The sequence below is a fragment of the Tamandua tetradactyla genome, chromosome 1 (assembly GCF_023851605.1).
Source record: "Tamandua tetradactyla isolate mTamTet1 chromosome 1, mTamTet1.pri, whole genome shotgun sequence".
NCBI classification, from domain to species: Eukaryota; Metazoa; Chordata; class Mammalia; order Pilosa; family Myrmecophagidae; genus Tamandua; species Tamandua tetradactyla.
The window spans coordinates 149,159,651-149,179,437 of record NC_135327.1 but is presented as its reverse complement, the minus strand read 5'-3'; the positions used below and the strand labels follow the sequence as shown (position 1 = coordinate 149,179,437).

At 33.8% G+C, this 19,787-nt stretch overlaps 1 long non-coding RNA gene across 10 annotated transcripts in view; it reads left to right on the top strand.

Moving 5' to 3' along the window:
* LOC143686929 (uncharacterized) overlaps positions 1–19,787 on the top strand; it is a 372,401-nt gene that overhangs the window by 76,659 nt on the left and 275,955 nt on the right. For 7 of the 10 annotated variants that reach the window (XR_013177312.1, XR_013177319.1, XR_013177318.1 and 4 more), the window contains one exon: positions 2,342–2,377. The exons of 2 other annotated variants lie outside the window; for them this stretch is intronic. This is a non-coding gene — a long non-coding RNA (uncharacterized LOC143686929). Of the gene's footprint in view, positions 1–2,341; positions 2,378–5,033; positions 5,259–19,787 lie in introns of those variants that run through there. One more of the 10 variants, XR_013177315.1, reaches the window with a different exon arrangement.

Sequence of the window (19,787 nt, the reverse complement as noted above, 5' to 3'; positions counted from 1 at the left end):
GTAAAATCTTGATGTGTTTATCTTCATGCTTTCCTTATTTTAAGAACTTCTAGCTTCTTCCACTACTGTCTTGAGATTAATTATTATATCAGTTTTGCAATGTAAAAGAAACTATTAATGTTTATAAAAAAATGTCTTAATCTGGGTCTTGAGAATAAAAACAGTATAGGCCAAAATGGTTGTAAACAGATATAATTGAAAATAAAATCCCAGTGGAACATTTTGATGATAATTTTTCCCCATCTCCTCCCTCGACTTAGAAAAGATGAGGATTGATGAACTAGAAGAGTGAGAAAGGAGAAGTGTAGATGATCCTGGTAATTCATTTCCTCTCTTTTTTAGAATCTTTTTAAAATTCTGTCTCATAAGTTCTCAGGTCAATGGAAGCACTGATAGGCATTATTTTACTTGGAGGCTCCAACTTTCAAACCAGCCCAGTTTGTTCAGCCAGAGACATTCCATTGTTACATGGTCTTTTATGTATTCACTATCACCTGTCCTTATTAATATGTAGGTAACAACAGTCCCATTTGAAGGGCCTTTATGTAGCATGTCCATTGCAGGTAAATCAACTCAACCTGTGCGTCTTTTTGTGAAAATGAGAACTGGAGTGATGGTTGGCACTAGGATACTTCTCTGCTTTTACATCTTCCTTCCTCAGTAAGCTGTATTTTACATTTATTCCATTAGACTCTATATGTTCCCATCTGAAACCCCTTTTCTTAGCAGAGAGAGAAAGGGTTAACTTTGGAGAAGATGGCTGGGAAGTGCAGAAGAGAGAATTTCCTATAAGAGATATCTAGGATATTGCTTTGAAGCCAATCATCTGACTATACTCCAACATTTGCTCTTTAAGCCTGATCCGTTGGTTTCCTTATGTTCAAGTCAGGACCTTCTAGAGCCCCAACATAGCCATGCCTGTCAATGGCTGAGCACTTTGTCATGCTCAAGCCTGAATTATCCAGTTTTGACATCACTCAATGCCTCTCCTCAACCCAACACTAAGCTCCTGGGCCCCCTTGGAAGGCAATGATGGTGTGTGGGATGGAGGAGTTTCCGATACAGTTAATTTGGTGGTGCTGATCAGTATGGAAATCTGTCCTTACTGCTTGTTACCTAGAAATTATAATTATAAAAAATAAATTAATTAAATTATAATTATAATTATTCCTCTTTTGGTGAACAAAGAAAATGAGGATTGAGGAGATTGAAATAACTCATCTATGGGCTTGTACATAGGAATCATCTGAACTACGATTTAGGTTTACATCTGTGGTATTTGAAAAAAATGCTTCAGAGAAAATACATTCTTCAAAAATTAAAATCTGTATAGTAATTAGTGTTTCATAAATGAATGATGATGGTGGAGAAATGATAAAACTAAAGTTTTAAAATGTAGTAAAGCAAACCACAGTTCCTCTACAGGTCTCTTAATTACATGTTCATGGATTATGATAGGTGATTTTAAAAAGTTGTGTTTTTCAACATGGATTTAACAGAGGTCTATTTTACGTAAGTGCTTCCGAGACAGTCTGATGAACCATTAGATTAATGTGATATATTATTAAAATTTGCTAAAATTGACAGCAGGAAGAAGGACATATTTACATATAATATCCCAAGGTAGCATGGTTTCACCAAAAGTGTCCTAGTATCATTAAAAGAGAGGTAAAAGTTCATAAATGCGTACACACTGACGGACTCTGATTATTAAAATATAAAGAACAATTTTCCTTACTGTTAATTTTTAAAAAGATGAGCAAAGCCTGTGAGCATTATTAACTGCTACTGGCAATCTTAAAGCAGGAGCAGTTGAGAGAACAAAGGAAGATAGAGAATTTTTTTTTTATATGCTGTATGGCAGGGTCACATTTCATTATTTTTCCATGTGAGTATCCCGTCATTGCAGCACCATTTTTGTTGAATTTTTGTTTGTTTGTTTTGCTTGTTTATTTGTTTTTTGGGAACTGCATGGACCAGGAATTGAAGAGAGCTTTTATATTTTTTTAAATTTCTTTTTGCATGAGCAGGCACCGGGAATTCAACCCAGGTCTCCCGTATGTCAGGTGAGAACTCTGCCTGCTCAGCCACCATGGCCCAGAATTTTTTTTTTTTAAAGAGGAGGAAATGGAGAGAAGTTAAAGCAGCAGAGAATGAGAAAAAAGAAGGATGAAAACCAACATTTTTTGTGGATGGGAAATTTTTCAAAGAGGATAGGTACCTCTCTGAGTCCTGAAACCCTGTTTCTTGCCTCTTATCTCTGTAGTACAAGGGATGGGGGAGAAAAAGATTTCATGTGTTCTTGTTTTCATTGTTTTTTTTTTTTTTTTTGCACGGGCAGGTTCCAGGAATCATACCCGGGTCTCTGGCATGGCAGGTAAGAATTCTGCCACTGAGCCACCTTTGCCACCCTTCATTGTATTTTAACTCAGGAAAATTATTGTGGTAAGGTGTATGTGTAGCAAGTATCTAGAAAAGCCTAAGAAACTGATTAAGGTTTCACATGTCTTCAAAATGATAAATTATTTTTTAATAATAGAATATGAATGGACACAATGAGGTCTATGTCTGGGAACAAGGTGATTCTCTGGGCTTCTCCTTAGGATGTCCATATTCAAAAGCAAAAGTTAATCAAAACAATTGCAAACTCATTGAAGTCAGGACCACTGAAAATTCAGCCTCTCCCGTAATGAAGGGATGAGTCATCCCACCAAGTAAGGACATTTCAACAACTGTGATGCTGGCTAAGGGCAAAGGGAATGTAGAATAAATAGGGGGAGACAAAAATTTTAAATCAACCATAGACTTTTCTTTTTTTGACAGTTTTATTGAGATAGATCCATATGCCATACAATCCATCCAAAGTATTTAATTAATTGCTCAGAGTGTTATCACATAATTGTGCCTTCATGATAGCTATGATCAATTTTAGAATATTTTCATTATTCTAAAAGAAAGGACCAAAAACATCCATCCCTCTTATCCCCACCCCTCCAATTATTGACACCTAGCATTGGTGTTGTACATTTGTTACTATTGATGGAAGAATATTACATATTACTGTTAACTATAGACCACAAGTTACAATAGGTGCATCCTTCTTACATGCCACTCTATTATTAACTCTGTGTAATGGTAATGTATATTTGTTCTAGTACATGAGAAAGCATTTTTATATTTCTATTGTTATTCACATCATCTTCCGCCACAGGGTTCACTGTGTTATACAGTCCCATGAGGGACTAGGGAATAAAAACAACCACAGGCTTTTGATCAATTACAGAAATAGGAATCTAAAAACAATGCATATTTACTCTCTCACTCATTTAGAAATATGCATAATATAATATAATATAACCAACATGATAAAGTAAATAGATAATAGTAATAACAAATTATATATATCCAAACATATTAACTAGCATTTCATACCCCCTTAGTTCCTCTAAAATTCAACATAAAGAGTGTTGGTGGTGGTTAACTTTGCAATTGTTTTTTTATGTTAAAAAATTATATTTGGGATAGTGAATGAACATGAAGAAGAATTAATATTTCTTATAAGTGGATATAATGATATTTGGGAATTTGTCTCCCTTTTCTTTTCATGAACAATAGGAATGATTTTGTACTAATGATAGTTGCATGTTGTTAGGCAAAAACCTGAATTTATTTTCTTGTTGTATGGATGTTAAGATATGTATAGAAGAATGAGTGTGAATGCTGAATAGCTGAAAGGGGGTGCTGTACTCCAAGCCAACTCTTCTATTCTCTCCTCTGTGGTAATGGGGCTGGAAATTTGCAAAGTACATTTCCCAGCCTCTTTTGTAAGCTGGCAGTTTGTAAGTCTTACCTTTCGAAGTCAGTCATTAGGCCCGCAGTAGAGGGTCATTAGGGGAGGAATAAAATGAGAAGATACTTTCTACCTATTTCTCAGGCCTTCTCAGTGTCACTTTGATAACATCCATTTCTGTTGAAGCCATCCTGCAGCTTCCTTCAGTGTTGTCAGCACCAGCATCACAGGGTTCCCAGCAGAGGTGACAGCATAGTCTGAGCAGACCCTCTTTAGGACTCTAAGCACCAGGTGTCAGGGCCTTATCTCTGAGCTTCCAGTTTATTGTATATCTTCTTCCCATTCCTTTCTTAAGGAGGTATAGGTGCTGCCTACATTTGGGGATTTCTTTAGAGTAACACAGAAGTGACTTTTTTCACTTTAAATATTCAATATTTTTTATACTGATATTAATAATTGTGTGTTTAAAAAATGTCCTCCATTGACATTCCTGACTTCCTGATGGATTCATACAACCTAGGCTATACGTATTACCTTTCCCCTAAAGGTGTGGTTGTGCTCAAATGAAAATATGCACAGGACTTGGCTAGGCAAGGTATTTTTATTTCCATAATGTAACTGGCACATCGGGGATGCACAGCAAATATGTGCTAACCAAGGCATGCTAATATAAAATTCATTATTTATCCAAAGTAGATTCTCTGACATAAATTTGCACTACTGTCTTTACCTTAATGGTTATTGTTCTTATACGTATTTTTATCTGGATATGTTTATAAAGAGGAACAGAAATGAGGGCTTTATTTTAATAAAATGAGTGTTATCATACAATAAAATAGGTAATTCATATGAAAAATAGAAATTAGGTTTTAGCACTATTTTGATTTATGCGTGTTCCACTTTGTTCCAAAAGATATTAACGATATTAATAAGCTGTCATTTGAATGGCAACCTATACATATTTTGCCTTGCTTCTTTGACTATCACGTGTTGATTTTGTCTGCATGGGTTTTTTTTGGTGGTACCCCCTTATCCAGAAAAGCCGATTAAGATGATGGCAGAACCATCTATCATAGAACTCCATGATATCACCAATTCTTAGAGAATAACTTTCCATTTCTAGTATTTAAAGTACTATTATAGTTGTCAAAAAAAATACTTTTAAAAAATTGCTAAAATCAGATTCACGTCTGAGAAGTTCTCTGAACAAGCAACTCATCCAGTTTTATTCTATTTCTAAAAGGTAAATGTTATCTGTGATAAACTTTAAATCATTAAATTGGAAGAAAGAAGTAAGCAGTAAAATGGCTGAAGTTATATGAGCATGTACTTTTCAGTCGTCAGTTGAGCCTTATAACAACTTGGAAAGAGGAGAAATATTGAAATCAGCTCATTCTGTTCATTAACGATCTTCAAAAAGCATCCTTTTTGACTTGCATATTCCTCACCTAAAAAAGGAAAAAATAATAATGCATGCAAATAAGTAATAAAATATTAAATAATCACTGAAGTGTCATACTTATTTTACACCATTGTGAAGATTAAGTGAAATGATTTATTTGAAAGTATTTTATAAATTGTAAAGTTTTCCCAAACTTTCCCTTATTAGTTTTATTACTATCAAACCACAGTCTTTTCTTCAACAGTATTTTCTCCTTCAGTGTTTCTCTAACTCTTTTTCTTAATTGATCTCAATCTGCCACCAAGGCAACTTGAACAAGTTGCCCTTCACTCCCTGTCCTTCCTCCTGCTCTGTACCAGAAAGGCTTATCTGTAGACTAAATCGGTGAGCACCCTCATTTGCCCACTTTAGTTTGGGTTCTTGGGGAGGGACATAAAGCAGATGGAGAACAGAGTTGGGTCCCTGTGTGTCACACCCCTGTGGGGTGCCTGCGTCCTTCTACTTAGAATCAGTGCTCTCAGAGGCAGCCCTTTGTCAGAGCTGTTTCCTCGTTCCATCATCAACAGCTCCCCTTGCTCAGTGGGCTCTATGGGGAGGGGAGTCATCCACCCCCATTTTTCCTAGCTCAGCAGTACCATGCCATCTCTTGGAGATTTTCCCCAAACTCTGCCCATATTTTTGTAAATAGTCCCTTTATTAAGTCCTCACATACTTAGCTTGGGTCTGCCGTATGCCTCATATGTTTTGTCAGGACCTTGATTAATATATTTCTCTTAATAGTCTTAAATCTCTAGTTTTCCTTCTCCATCTGTTTCGAACACATATTAACTATCTCCTACAGCTTCCGAGATGAATTTCTTGTCTCTCTCTTTCTACATACCAAAAATTCCTGGAACACATGGTTGCCACAGTAACCATTCACATGTTGTCAAGGGGTCATTTGATTTCCCTCCAGGTCAGAGAGGATAATGGCAGGCGAGAATTCTACCATTGAACTACCCTTGCACCTGCTGTTGTTTTTAACTTTTTTTACTGCATAGTATAACATACATAATAATGTATGTTATAATTATAATGTTAATTTCAAGCAAAGAAATTAAAAAGTGATAGTTTTCAAAGCATTCTTCAACAATTAGTTATAGGACAGATCCTAGAGTTTTGTCATGGGCTACCATATGATCCTCTCAGATTTTTCCTTCTAGATGCTCCAGAATATAGGAAGCTAGAGGGTTTAAATATTTTTTTTATCACCACAATCGACTTATTTTTGGTTTTTTTGTGTGTGGAAAAATAACATATACACACAAAAGCTATAAATTTCAAAGCACAGCACCACAATTAATTGTTGAACATATTTCAGAGTTTGACATGGGTTACAATTCCGCAATATTAGGCTTTTACTTCTAGCTGTTCTAAAATACTGGAGACTAAAAGAGATATCAGTTTAATGATTCAGCATTCATATTCATTTATTAAATCCTATCTTTTCTGCGTAACTCCATCAACACCTTTGATCTTTCCATTCCTCTCTTTAGGGGTGTTTGGGCTATGGCCATTCTAAATTTTTCATATTAGAAGGGTCTGTCACTAATATGCGGTAGGGAAATGGAACTATCTGATGTTCTGGAGAGGCTGGACTAGGTTTCAGGACTTATCTGAACCAGGGGCCCATCTGAAGGTTGTAGGTTTCTGGTAAGTTACTCTAGCGCATGGAACCCTTGTAGTATCTTGTATATTGCCCTAGGTGTTCTTTAGGATTGGCTGGAATGGTCCTGGTTGGGAGTTGATAGATTATGATAGGTAGCAAGGTCTAACTGAAGCTTGAGTAAGAGCAACCTACAGAGTAGCCTCTCCACTGTATTTGAAATCTCTGCCACGGATACTTTATTAGTTATACCTCTTTTCCCCTTTTTGGTCAGGATGGAATTGTTGACCCCACGGTGCCAGTTTTGAATTCAACCCTGGGAGTCATCTTCCATGTCGCCAGGGAGACTTTCACCCCTGGATGTTATGTCCCACATTGCAGGGAGGGCAGTGATTTCACTTGCAGAGTTGGCACCCCTCTTTTGCATCCCTTTTTACCTTCTACTCTGCTGTGTCCCCTCCTTGCTAACTTTGATGTTTTTTCTGTGTGCATATTTTCGTTCATTAATTCCTTCAGCACAAATGTATTCAGCACATATGATGTGCCAAGCATTATGCTACATTCTAGAAGTACGTATATATAAAAGAATTAGTTTCTGCCTTCAAGGAAGTTACAGTTCAAAGGGGAACAAACACGTAAATAGATAATTAGTGTAATGTTAACATTGCCATATGGAATGTAATAATTAAAACAGAAGCTAACACTTATTGGGCATATACTATGTGCTTGTAATGATGCTATTTAAACACATGCTTTCTTTAATTCTTATGGGAACAAGATCTTTTCTACAATTATCATCCTTACCATAGAGATAAAAGCAAATATCTGATGTTACAAAAACAGAATTCACGTAGTAATTGAAACTGATATTTATCAAAGTGTGGCTGCATTCAATCTGCATTAAAATCACCTCAGAATTCTTAAAATGCAGATTCTTGGGCTCCAAACTGTAGATGTACTGTTTTCATATTTCTAGGGATAGGTGTAGGGAATCTGCTCTCTCACAGGAATTCTTTCTTACATGAGACAGCAAGCCTTAACTAAAGTAGAAAATGTACTAGAATATTTAACCCGTCTCTTGAGCTATGAATGTATGTGTGTGTCTGTGTGCGTGTGTGTATAGAAACAGGGAGACTGAGAGGAGATTGTTTTACAACCACTGAAATCAGGGACCATGCTTATCACTTAATAAATAAAAAAGCGTTTCTTAGAAAATGCAATCCTCTCCCTTCTTCTAAAATATAATTAAAAGTGTGCATAAAGGATGAAGACATGATGTGACGTGACATTGTGTATATAACTAACAACACTGAATTGGAGAAGAAAGGGAAATTTTAGGTCATCTATGTTACTACACACGTATATACACCCCCCACAACCTGTAGATCTGCGTAACACAATGTAACCAGTGCCCTAAAATTAATAGTCCTGTTATAATATTGTTTCATGCTTTGTACAAAAGTACCACCCTAATACAAAATGTTAATAATAGGAAAAACCATAAAAGGAGGGTATATGTGAACTTTGTACTTCCATCATGATGTTTCTGTAGAGCTACAACTGTTCTAATAAGTAAAAATTCCCCCCAAAATTATATAGAAAGGAACCTATAAATAGACTAAACTTAGGTATTGTCTGGTTAATTCCATTGTTTAATGACCCTCTTTGCATTTTACCATATCCCGAAATTAGTTTTTCACCTCAGAAAATTTAGATTTGATATTTGCACTCTTTCCTAAGAACACCTTTACAACATGCTCTTGATTCCTACATTCCATTTGCCACTAAAATTTCTATTTTCCACTAAATGTCTGTCATGGAAAGACACATGAAAATCTAACTGAATAATAAATCACGCTCATACATTTTCATGTAGGTACATATATGTGCATATATATTGGATAATTCTTGTTTCAGGTTATGTTTTCCCCAAAAGTTTTAAGGCAAGTTAATTTTTATAAAATAAAGAAAATAGACATTTGGAAACAAATATGAGGTCAAGAGAACAAAATATAGAGAGTTAAGATGTAACAAGGAGTGAGGGTCCTTTAGTCAAGAGAAAAAAAGCAAAATTGAAAATGTAATATATTTTAGACTAAAGAGGAAAATACTAACAATGAAAGAAAGAAAAAGGATGTCTCTAGTCACATTTCAAATATTTATGGTAAAATATAGGCTGCTTTATTTGAATTATCTGATACATTAATTTCTTTGCTTTTTATGGTATTGTTCACTAGATTTAATGGTTCTTTAAAATACTGTATTTGTCCACAAGAAAGATTGATTTTCAAATGAAATGGCCACCCAAAGGTTTTATTTCCAAATTAAATATATAAACCTTTAGAGATGTAGATAAGGAGCCAAATAGCTATTTGATTTAGTAAATTAATTATACACACATATATTATTTTGGAAATTTTGCTTTTATCTACTCACACTTTATGAAGAAATTTTATTCAAACACTTCCAATGCATCTTTGACTTTAATGTCTTCATCATCTTTGCAACGCTTTTCTAGTCACCTAATACAATTTTCCAGGACAAATTCTCTTCATTTCCTTCTAGGATATTCAAAAAATAGCATTTTAGATATACTTATAGTGATTTTACTGGTAATTTTATTCCAACCACAAGTTTTGGTTCCTTATGGGCACATAATGTTATAATTTGCAAAATATGCATTTTATATTTAATTAAACATGTTAGAAATTTTTTTAAACAAAAGCCGATAATAAATATATTCTAAAGGGCAAACCATTAAAACTATTTCAACTAAGATCGGGAACCAATAATTAGGATTGTTATCGCCTTTAACAATCAACTTCCATCTTGGGGGTTCTAATAAATTTGCTGATGTCAGAAACGAAAGCAGACCTATCCCAACAGATGTCATAGACAAAAGGGTAATGAAAGCATATTAGGAACAGCTCTATGCCCACAAGTTTGATAGCTTAGATGAAATGGACCAATTCCTTGCCAACCATACTTTAAAACCAAATTTACAAAGGAAGAAGTACATAATCTGCTTTAGGCTTATATCAATTAAAGAAATTGAATCAACAATTAATAGTTGTAAAAATTAAGAAATGATAGCACAATATTACTTGATTGTAGCACAATAATATAAGTACACTGAATGAAGCTGAATGTCAGTATGATAGAGGGAGAAGGACTGGGGGCATGTATGAAACCAGAAGGAAAGTTAGAGGATAAATACTGAAGTGGTATAATTTAGGAATGCCTAGAGTGAACAATGATGGAGATTAAATGTGGAAGTTGAAAAACATTTTTGCATGAGGGAGAAAAATGAATGTCAATATTGCAGGGTGTTGGAAATAGATAATATATGTGAAAAAGTACAATCAATGCAAGCTAGGATCTATAGTCAACAATAGCACTGTAATATGCTTCCACTGAATGTAACAAAGGCATTACGTCAAAACTCAACGTCAACAGGCAGATATTGTGAAAGGGGTATGGATTCTTTGTGGAAGAAAAGGAAATGTCTTCAGATAGAGTTTGGAGGTGAAGTCTATACACTTAGTTTGGATTGTATGATGTGTGAATAAAACTGTTTAAAAATGAACAGAAAGAACTGCTGGAGAAAAGGTGGAGAAATAGATGTGCCTATTAACTGTTGGTTGGGAAACTGAGAGGTGCAGCCCTTGGAGGGCAGGATGCTGTTTCCACAGGAGGCTAAGTATAGGGTTGCCATATGATCCCGCAACTGCATTGCTTAGTATATACCTGGAGGAACTGAGTGTAGGGACATGAATAGAAATTTGCCCACTGGTGTTTTTAGCAGCTGTGTTCCCCATCCACAGTAAATGCAAGTAGCCTAAGGGTGCAACGACAGAGGAATGGAAGGGGACACTATGGTGTATATGTACAATGAACTACTGAGCAGTAGCAAGAAGGAATGAAGTTGTGAGGCATGCAACTAGGTGAATGAAACTTAAGGACTGCATGTTGAGTGAAATAACAGGAAGAAAAAGACAAATATAATCATGCCTCAATCATATGGACTAACTATAATATAAAAATTCAGTGAACTAAAATTGAGAGCATGGGTTATCAGGTTGGGGCCTGTTGTAAAGGGTCCTAGAGTATAAGCTTTTACAGCAGTCACATATATTCAGATGGTGTAACTAATTCTAAATTCTGATATATACTTGAGCTGTTCCCAGAAACTTTGGGTATTTATGTGACACATGAGACTCAGAGTTAGAGCTCTAAAGTTATGAAAGTCAGTAGGAACTGTTTAAAAGTTGAAAAAGGGATCAGACTTTGAGTAGAAATATGAATGAAGTTCGTCATATCAACTTCTGGGTGAGACTAAGAGACATGTTTATTTGGTGCAAAATTTATATTTTGGGTAGTGCATTTTCTAATTTAACTTCATGGTCAGTTTAGTTGAACATTATAAATACATGAAATCTTAAATAAGGCATGAATTTTTTTGATTTGTCCAGATTAGTGTGATGCTGTGCCAGTTTGAGAGGATTTATGTACCCTAGAAAAGCCATGTTTTAATCCTAATCAATCTTTTGAGAGCAAAAGATTTCTTCTAATCCCTATTCAGTACTATAGGCTGGAAACTTGATCAGTTATCTCCATGGAGAAATGACTCACCTAATTGTGGGCATTAACTTTTGAATAGAGGGATATGTTACTCCACCCATTCCAGGTGGGTCTTGATTACCAAATTCTGGCAAGGACATGGAGTAACAAGAATGTGAATTCATTGCTAGTGAGACTGCAAAATGGTACAGCCACTTTAGAAGACAGTCTGGCAGTTTCTTACAAAATTAAATAAAACAATTGCACTGTTCTATGTTGGAAGCAACCAAGAGGCTCTTCCATAGATGAATAGATAAACTGTGGCACTTCCATACAATAGAGTGTTATTCAACAATAAAAATAAATGATCTATCAAGTTTCAAAAAGACGTGGAGGATAGTTAAATCTACATTGTTAAGTGAAAGAAGCAATTCTGAAAAAGCTATATACTGTATGAATTCACCTATATGAGATTCTGGAAAAGACAAAACAATAGCGATGGTAAAAACCAGTGCTTGCTTACAGGGCAGGGGAGGGATGACTAAGCAGAGCACAGGGCATTTTTAGGGTAGTAAAGTTATTCTGTATGATACTGTAATGGTGGATTCATGATGTTATGCATTTGAAAAACACATAAAATAAATAACATAGACTGAACTCTAATGTAGCTTATGGACTTGTGTTAATAATAAAGTATCAATATTTGTTGGTTTTTGTAACAAATATACCACACAAATGCAAGATCTTAATAATAGGAGAAATTGTGCTTGGTTAGGGAAGGAATACAGGAATTCTCTGTACTTTCTGTTAAACTAAGACTGTTATAAAGCAGAAAGCTTATTGGAAAAAAATCTTTTTAATGTGTATTTGTAATCCCAGAGACAAAATCTAGAAAAATTAAGAAAAGAATAAAAATTGGGAATGGTGTTTTATTTAAAATAATGAGGATACCTTAATATACTTAGCAATTAATTTAATAAGAAAAGACATAGGACCTATATGAAGAAAATTATACAATTTTATTAAAGACATGTGTTAATGTCTGAAACAATTAACCCAAAATATACTAGGTTCATTGTCAGGAAGACCATATATGAGCATAAACTCTTCCAAATAAATATACATACTTTATACCATTTAAATTATAATTCCAATTAGATTTTGTGAGGAAACTGGGCAAATTATTTAAGCTTTGAATGAAATTATAAATGCTTAACAATAACCAAAAATATTTGCAAATGAAAAATGGAGGGCAGGTTAATTTAAACAATATCACAAAAGCTATAAATTCATTATAATCAAATAAATTTAGTATTAAAGATTAAAGGTACAGAATAGAGAATTCAGAAATAAATCCCAGGATAGACACATTTGTTTTATGACAAGGGGGCTTTTCAATGCAATGGGAGCATGACATTATTTTATGAACAATATTGGACAACTGTCTGTGTCTGAAAAAAAAAACTATAAAGTAAAAAATGGAAAGGATAAATAATAAAAGTTCTGCAATTATACATACGCAGCTGTATATATGATACAGAGATAGGAGACATTTTTACCAGTATTAAAAATTTAGAACATATATGAAAAAAGAGAGGTACATTTGACTATACCTATTTTAGTAAATCATACAGAGCACTTGCAATGTATCAAGCACTTGTCTAAGCATTTTACTGATATAACTTATTTAATTATCCCTACAAATCATGAAAAGTACATATTATTATTATCTGTTTTACAGATGAGGGCACTAAGGTATAAGTCACACAGACAGGAACTTCTGTACAGCCAAAGAAACTATCACCAAATTCCATGGGCTTATAGATTTGGGGAAAATTGCTTACAACATAAAGGACAGAGAAAAGGTTATTATCTGTGTAATACAAAGAGCTTGAAGAAATTGTTAAATAAAAAGAGGGAAAAGGGGAGCAAGTAGCCCAATAGTTCATAAAGGACATAAATAACAAATCCAAGTGGCCACCACATTGAAGTAGAGATACTCCTGCTTACTGTTAACTGGAAAAATTCCAATTAAGGTAACAATGAGATAACAATTAAAACAATTATACCTATGACCAATTACTCCCGGCCATATGTTTGATATAAAAAAAAAAAAATTGTCCACAGGAAGAAAAGAATCATTACTGTTTTAAAATTGTCATTTCTATAGTGTTGATGAAACAATTCTATATAGACATGCCCCAAAGGTATTATTTGACTAGCTCAAACAATCTTTCTTCCAGATAAAATCCAGAGAATCAATGAAACAAAACAAAACAAAACAAAAACTAAGTTTCAAGGTCTTAGAAAGAATTTGTGATTATATGAAGGAGATAAACATGATGAAAAGACTGTGGCAATTTTTACATTTAGTAAAACCAGAGTACATTTTTAAGACCACTACCATTGACAAAATTTTTAGATTGCCATGATAAGTCAGAAAAAAGTTTTAACTATAGTGCTTGGCTTGTCAGAATTAAGTATTTTAGGTAATCACTGCAATTTTAAAAATAATTTTATTAGAGAAGTTGTAGGTTTACAGAAAAATCATGCATAAAATTCAGAATTACCATATACCACTCTATTAAAATCTTGCATTAGCATAATCACCGCAGTTTTGGAAAGCCTGGATTTTCAAACAACCCTACAATTAAATATTTCTTAATTTTGTCAAGAATCATGCTCTAAACAAAAATTTCCTTGGATTAATGGGGGAGAATACAGCAAAGAGTATGAAATATGAATGACTGAACAAAGGGGGCTTTGCTGGAAGCAACCTGTGAGATAAAGAATGCCAGAGTGGCCTAATTACAGGAAATTATTTCAGAGGGATATGTTTATTAGTTGTTTTGAAAATGCAGATCCAGTAATAATTTCAAGCTGTCACCAGTAAAAGTTATACTTAATAAAAATACATTTTAATTTTCAAAATGCTATGCTTTAAATAAATGTAAAAGCCACAAAGAAGAGCCCTGGGCTAAGTGTGAAAGCTACAGCTGTAGAAGTTAATTTACATGAAACAGCCATCATGTCTCCTTTTGAAATGGCTTTCTACTGGAAAACACAACACAGCCCAAATATTCATACAGGAAGTCAAGAATTCGAGCAGAGGCTGGCAGCTGTAATAATTTATTTTACAAACTCCTGGCCATGCTATAGCATGCCTGCTAGACACGAGTTAAGATGGTAAAAGGAAAAAATATGTTGATAAAAGATACAGCCAGAAGGCCTTTAACACTTTTTCACAAAGCTACTCTTCAGATGTCCCTGAATTTTAAATCGGAATTGTATCAATGGAAATTAATTTCATGTTATTAAATTCCCAAAATAAATATTCCCTTTGGTGTACCACATCACCTTATAAAACTTGTAAAAAGATAAGTTTGAAGTTTCAATTAATTATAGAAATGAAAGAGCTCTACTTTTTCATGGTACATTTGCAAAAACACTTTAATGCTAAAGTATACCCAGCTTAGGGCCCAGCTTTTAATTCTATGTAAAAGTTCTTAACTGTGATCCTACAATGTTTTAGGGCTGCAGTTGGATACCCAAGATGAGTAAAACAGTACAAATTTTCAAACTGGTCTTTTTTTATCCCTTCATTCCTCCACTTTGATATAAAATGACACTCCCCCAAAAGAATCATCTCCAATGCTAAGGTCCTGATAGCTTGACATTTATCCATAACAGAACTTCCTTTAAGGGTAAGCAGTTTAATCTGGGAAGCTCTGAACTACCACGGCAAAAGAGCTTTTAGGTCTAGTCATAGCACAATATCTCAGGAAAATTTCTTAGGAGCATCTTTTAAAAATTCTGCTATGACATGGCTTTTCTTCTTAAATTCATTTGGTTCTGCATCTGGTTCATCTATAAGTAATTGTGCTATAAATTTATTTACCTCAGATATATATACATATATATATCTATACACATAAAATAAAATTTCTTACATCTCTATATGATTAAAGAGTTTCAATATTTATAAGTTATTTCTTTCTAGTATATCTCTATTCCTATCCTAAATTTCAAGTAATCAGTACCTGTTCTGAAACTTCAAATAATATACCCAGCAGAGATTCTGCATAGGAGATTATTTTAGATATTTTCACTGGTTGTGAACTCCAGTTGTGTGTCTTCATCTTTTCCATAAACATCTCCTTTTGGAGATAGACCAACTCAATTTGTCTATTGTAGTCTCCTTATCTCTTAAAAGCAAAAGACCTTTACTCTATTAATGACATAAGTGTTTTAAATCATTTAGGATTAAAACCTGGATTATATTACCTTCTTTTCTCCAACCACTCCAAATCCTGAACCAAGCCCTGGAAAATTCAGAAAACGTCTTTTGAGTTCACTTATGCATTCTTTTCCATCTCTTCCAACAACACATAGTTCAGCCTCTAATCCCATTGGATAGAATTTCAAATAGTCCCCAAACGGGTCTTTTATCTGTACCTAAAACTAGTTCTTTTATGACTAATCTTCATAAATTTTCTCCAAAATAATTTGTTTTGGAAAAAGTCTTCTATGGTTTCTTATTTCCTGTAAAATACAGGAGCCAAAGATTCCTTAACCAGGAATGTAAAACTCCAGAATCTGAGTTTAATGAACCTCTCCAAATGGATCTTCCAATTTTTTCCTTTTTTCCTGACAACTCTAGTCTCTTCTTTTCACTTCAAAATATCTTGGATACACTGTATTTTATCCTGTTTCTTATAATATTTTCCAGATCTTCTGAAGTTCTGGATGTACTTGAAGCCAATTCAATTTTAAGGCACTATTTAATTCTCCCATCATCTGTTAGACTTTCCCCAATCATTTCTGTCTGTGGTCACATCTGTATTCTTTGAAGCAGTAGAGACTGTTCCACTTATTTGGATCTTTAACATGCACACTTTTGTGATTTCAGGATTAGTTATATATGTATACATGTTAATACATTGGTAACATATACAGTTGCATATATTATTACTTTGTTTTTGTATTATGTATCTATAATTTAACCTAACCAAGTTGTATTAAGTCTTTAGGGAAGTACTGTATGTGAAATTTCTGCTAGCTCTCAGGTTCATTAGAACTGGGCCTTACATATAGCTGTTGCTCAATAAATACATTTTAAATAATAGATGCTTTAGAATGGAGAAAGCATGTAAACTACAGATTGGGAGACAGTAGAGGTGAAAAATTTGAAAGTAAAATGACTTCACTGAATAGTTCTTTAAGATAATACATGTACAGTTAGTTAAAAAAAATCTTGAATTTCCACTAATATCAATCCCAATATTATAGAAAATAATTCTATAGTGGAAAGATTAGTTTGATTTTATATTGACTAATTCTAGCAAAAGAAAAATTGCTTAACTGTTTTGTGTGTATTTAAAAAAAAATAAAGGCAATGTTTTTCCTGTTAATTGATTTTAGCTATGAAGAAAAGAGATTTAAAAAGCGATCCTGATGATACTTATCTATGTTGCTAGTGCAAGCCTTATATAGGCTCTCTGATGATGTCTGAAAGAGAATTATTATTGCTTGAACTCCATTCTCCAGTTTAATCTTTTATAATTTATTTTTTAATTGAAGACGTCGTAGTTTTACAGAAAAAATGTGCAGAAAGTTAAGAGTTTGCATATACCACCAATCTTCACACATAGTTTCCCCTATTATTAGCACTTTGCATTAGTGTGGCACTTGTGTTACAATGATTAAACTATTTTTATAATTACATTATTAACTGTAGTCCCTTGTTTACATTAGGTTCACTATGTTGTAAAAAAATAGTGTTTCTGGTAGCATATGTATAACCTAAAATTTCCCATTTTAACCACTTTCAAATATACAATTCTGTGGTGTTAATTAAATTCACAATGTTGTGCTACCATCACCACCATCCATTACTGAAACTTTTCTATCACCCCAAACAGAAACCAACTAAGCATTATTTGCCCATTCCCTATCCGGACCATGGTAGCCTGTATCCTTGTGTCTGACTCCATGAATTTTCATATTCTGATTATTTCAAAGAACTAAAATCATACAATATTTCTCCTTCTCTGTCTGGATTATTTAACTTAGCATGATGTTGTCAAGGTTCATCTGCATTGGAACAAGAATCAGAACTTCATTTTTACAGCTGGATAAATGTATATGTATGTGTATTTTGTTTATCCACCTAACTTTTAAGGGAAACTTGGGCTGCTTCCATCTTTTGGAAATTGTGGATATTGTTGCAATGAACATCTGTATGTAAAAATCTGTTCAAGTCCCTGCTTTCCATTCTTTTTGGGATATACCTAGAAATGGGATTGCCAAGTCATATGGTAATTCTTTTGGAGGAACTACCAAAATGTTTTCCACAACAGCTGTATCATTTTACATTCCAGCTAACAACAAACAGGTGTTCCCGTTATTCCACATTCTCTCCAACACTTGCTATTTTCCTTTTTGTTTAGCAGTAGTCATCATTCTAAGGGTGTGAAACTGTATCTTATTGTGCGTTTGGTTTACATTTCCTAATGGATAACGATGTTAAGAATCTTTTCAAGTGCTTATTGGGCATATGTATGTCTTCTTTGGAGTAAGGTCTGTTTCAGTCTTTTTCCATTTTTAAAATTGATTGAATTATCTTTCTGTTCTTGAGTAGGATTTCTTCATACATTCCGGGTTAAACCCTTATCAGGGATATTATTTTCAAATAGTTTCTCCTATTGCATAGGTTGTCCTTTTAATAATAATAAAATTCTTGGATACACAAAAGTTGATTGATAATTTTGATGAAGTCTCTTTTTTTCTATTTTTTTGTTGTTGGTCATGTTTTTACTGTAATGTCAGAAAAACAATTGCCTAACATAAGATCCTAAAACTGTTTCCCTATATTTTCTTCTAGGACTTTTATAGTTGTGTTTCTTTTATTTATGCCATTGGTCTGTTTTGAGTTAATTTTGTATATGGTTTGAGATAAGGGCATGCCTTCATGCTTTTGCATATGTATATCTAGTTTTCCCAGCACTGATAGAGAAACTATGCTTATCCTATTGAGAGGACTTGACACCTTTTTCAATAATCAATTGGTCACAGATGTGAAGGGTTATTTCTGAACTCTCAGCATGAGTCCCCCTGACTATATGCCGTACTTCTGCCAGCACTACACTGTTATAGTCACTGTAGCCTTGTAATAAGATTTAAAATCAGGAAGTGTTAATCTTTCAATTTTATTCATCCTTTTAAAGATGGCTTTGGCCATTCAGAATCCCTTATCCTTCTATAAATTTGATGACTGGCCTTTCCATTTATGCAAAGAAGGCTGTTGGAATCTTGATTGGGATTGCATTAAATATGTAAATCACACTGTGCAAAATTGACAGTTTAATGATATTTAGTCTTCCAATCATGAACATGAATATCCTTACAATTATTTAGGTATTCTTTGATTTCTTTCAGGAATGCTTTGCAGTTTTTGGTGTACAAGTCCCTTACATCCTTGGATAAATTTATCCCTAGCTTTTAATTTTAGTTTCTATTTAAATCTATTTTTTTCTTGATTTCCTTTTTATAGTGTGCCTTCCTAGCATAAAGAAATACTAATGAGTTTTGCTTATTGATCTTGTACCCCACTATTTTGCTGAATTCATTTATCAGCTATAGTAGCTTTGTTGTGGGTTTTTCAGGATTTTATAGATACAAGACCTGTTATTTGCAAATAGTGAATTATCCACTTCTTATTTTCCAATTTTTTTGCCTTTCATTTCTTTTCCTTGCCTAATTGCTATGGCTAGAATTTTCAGTATAATATTGAGTGACAGTTTTGACAATGAGCATCCTTGTTTTGTTCCTGATCTTAAGAGGAAAGCTTTCAGTCTTACGCCATTAAGTATCATGTTTACTGTGGGTTTTTCATATATACCCTCTATTGTGTTCAGAAAGTTTCTTTCTATTCTAGTATTTTTCATGCTTTCATCAAAAAGTGGTGGCAAATTTTGTCAAATGCCTTTTCTGTGTCAATTCAGTTGGTCAAGTGGATTTTTTTTCCTTCTATCTATTAATATAGTTTATTCCATGAATTTATTTCCTAATACAGGATTTGTGTTAATTCTTCTTGGAATGTACGGCAAAGTTCAGCAGTGAAGCCAAATGGTCCTGTGGTTTTCTTTTTGGGAGGTTTGATTGATTACTGATTCTATCTCTTATTATTGGTCTAAAGAAATCTTCTATTTTTTTCTTTAGTCAGTGCAGGTATTTTCTGTTTTTCCAGGAATTCACCCAGTTCATCTAGGACTTCCTAATTTGTTCTCATATGGTTGTTTATAGTAGTCTCATAATCCTTTTTATTTCTGCATGGTCTATAATGCCCCCCTTTCATTTCTAATTATAGTTTTGGGGTCCTCTCTTTTTCT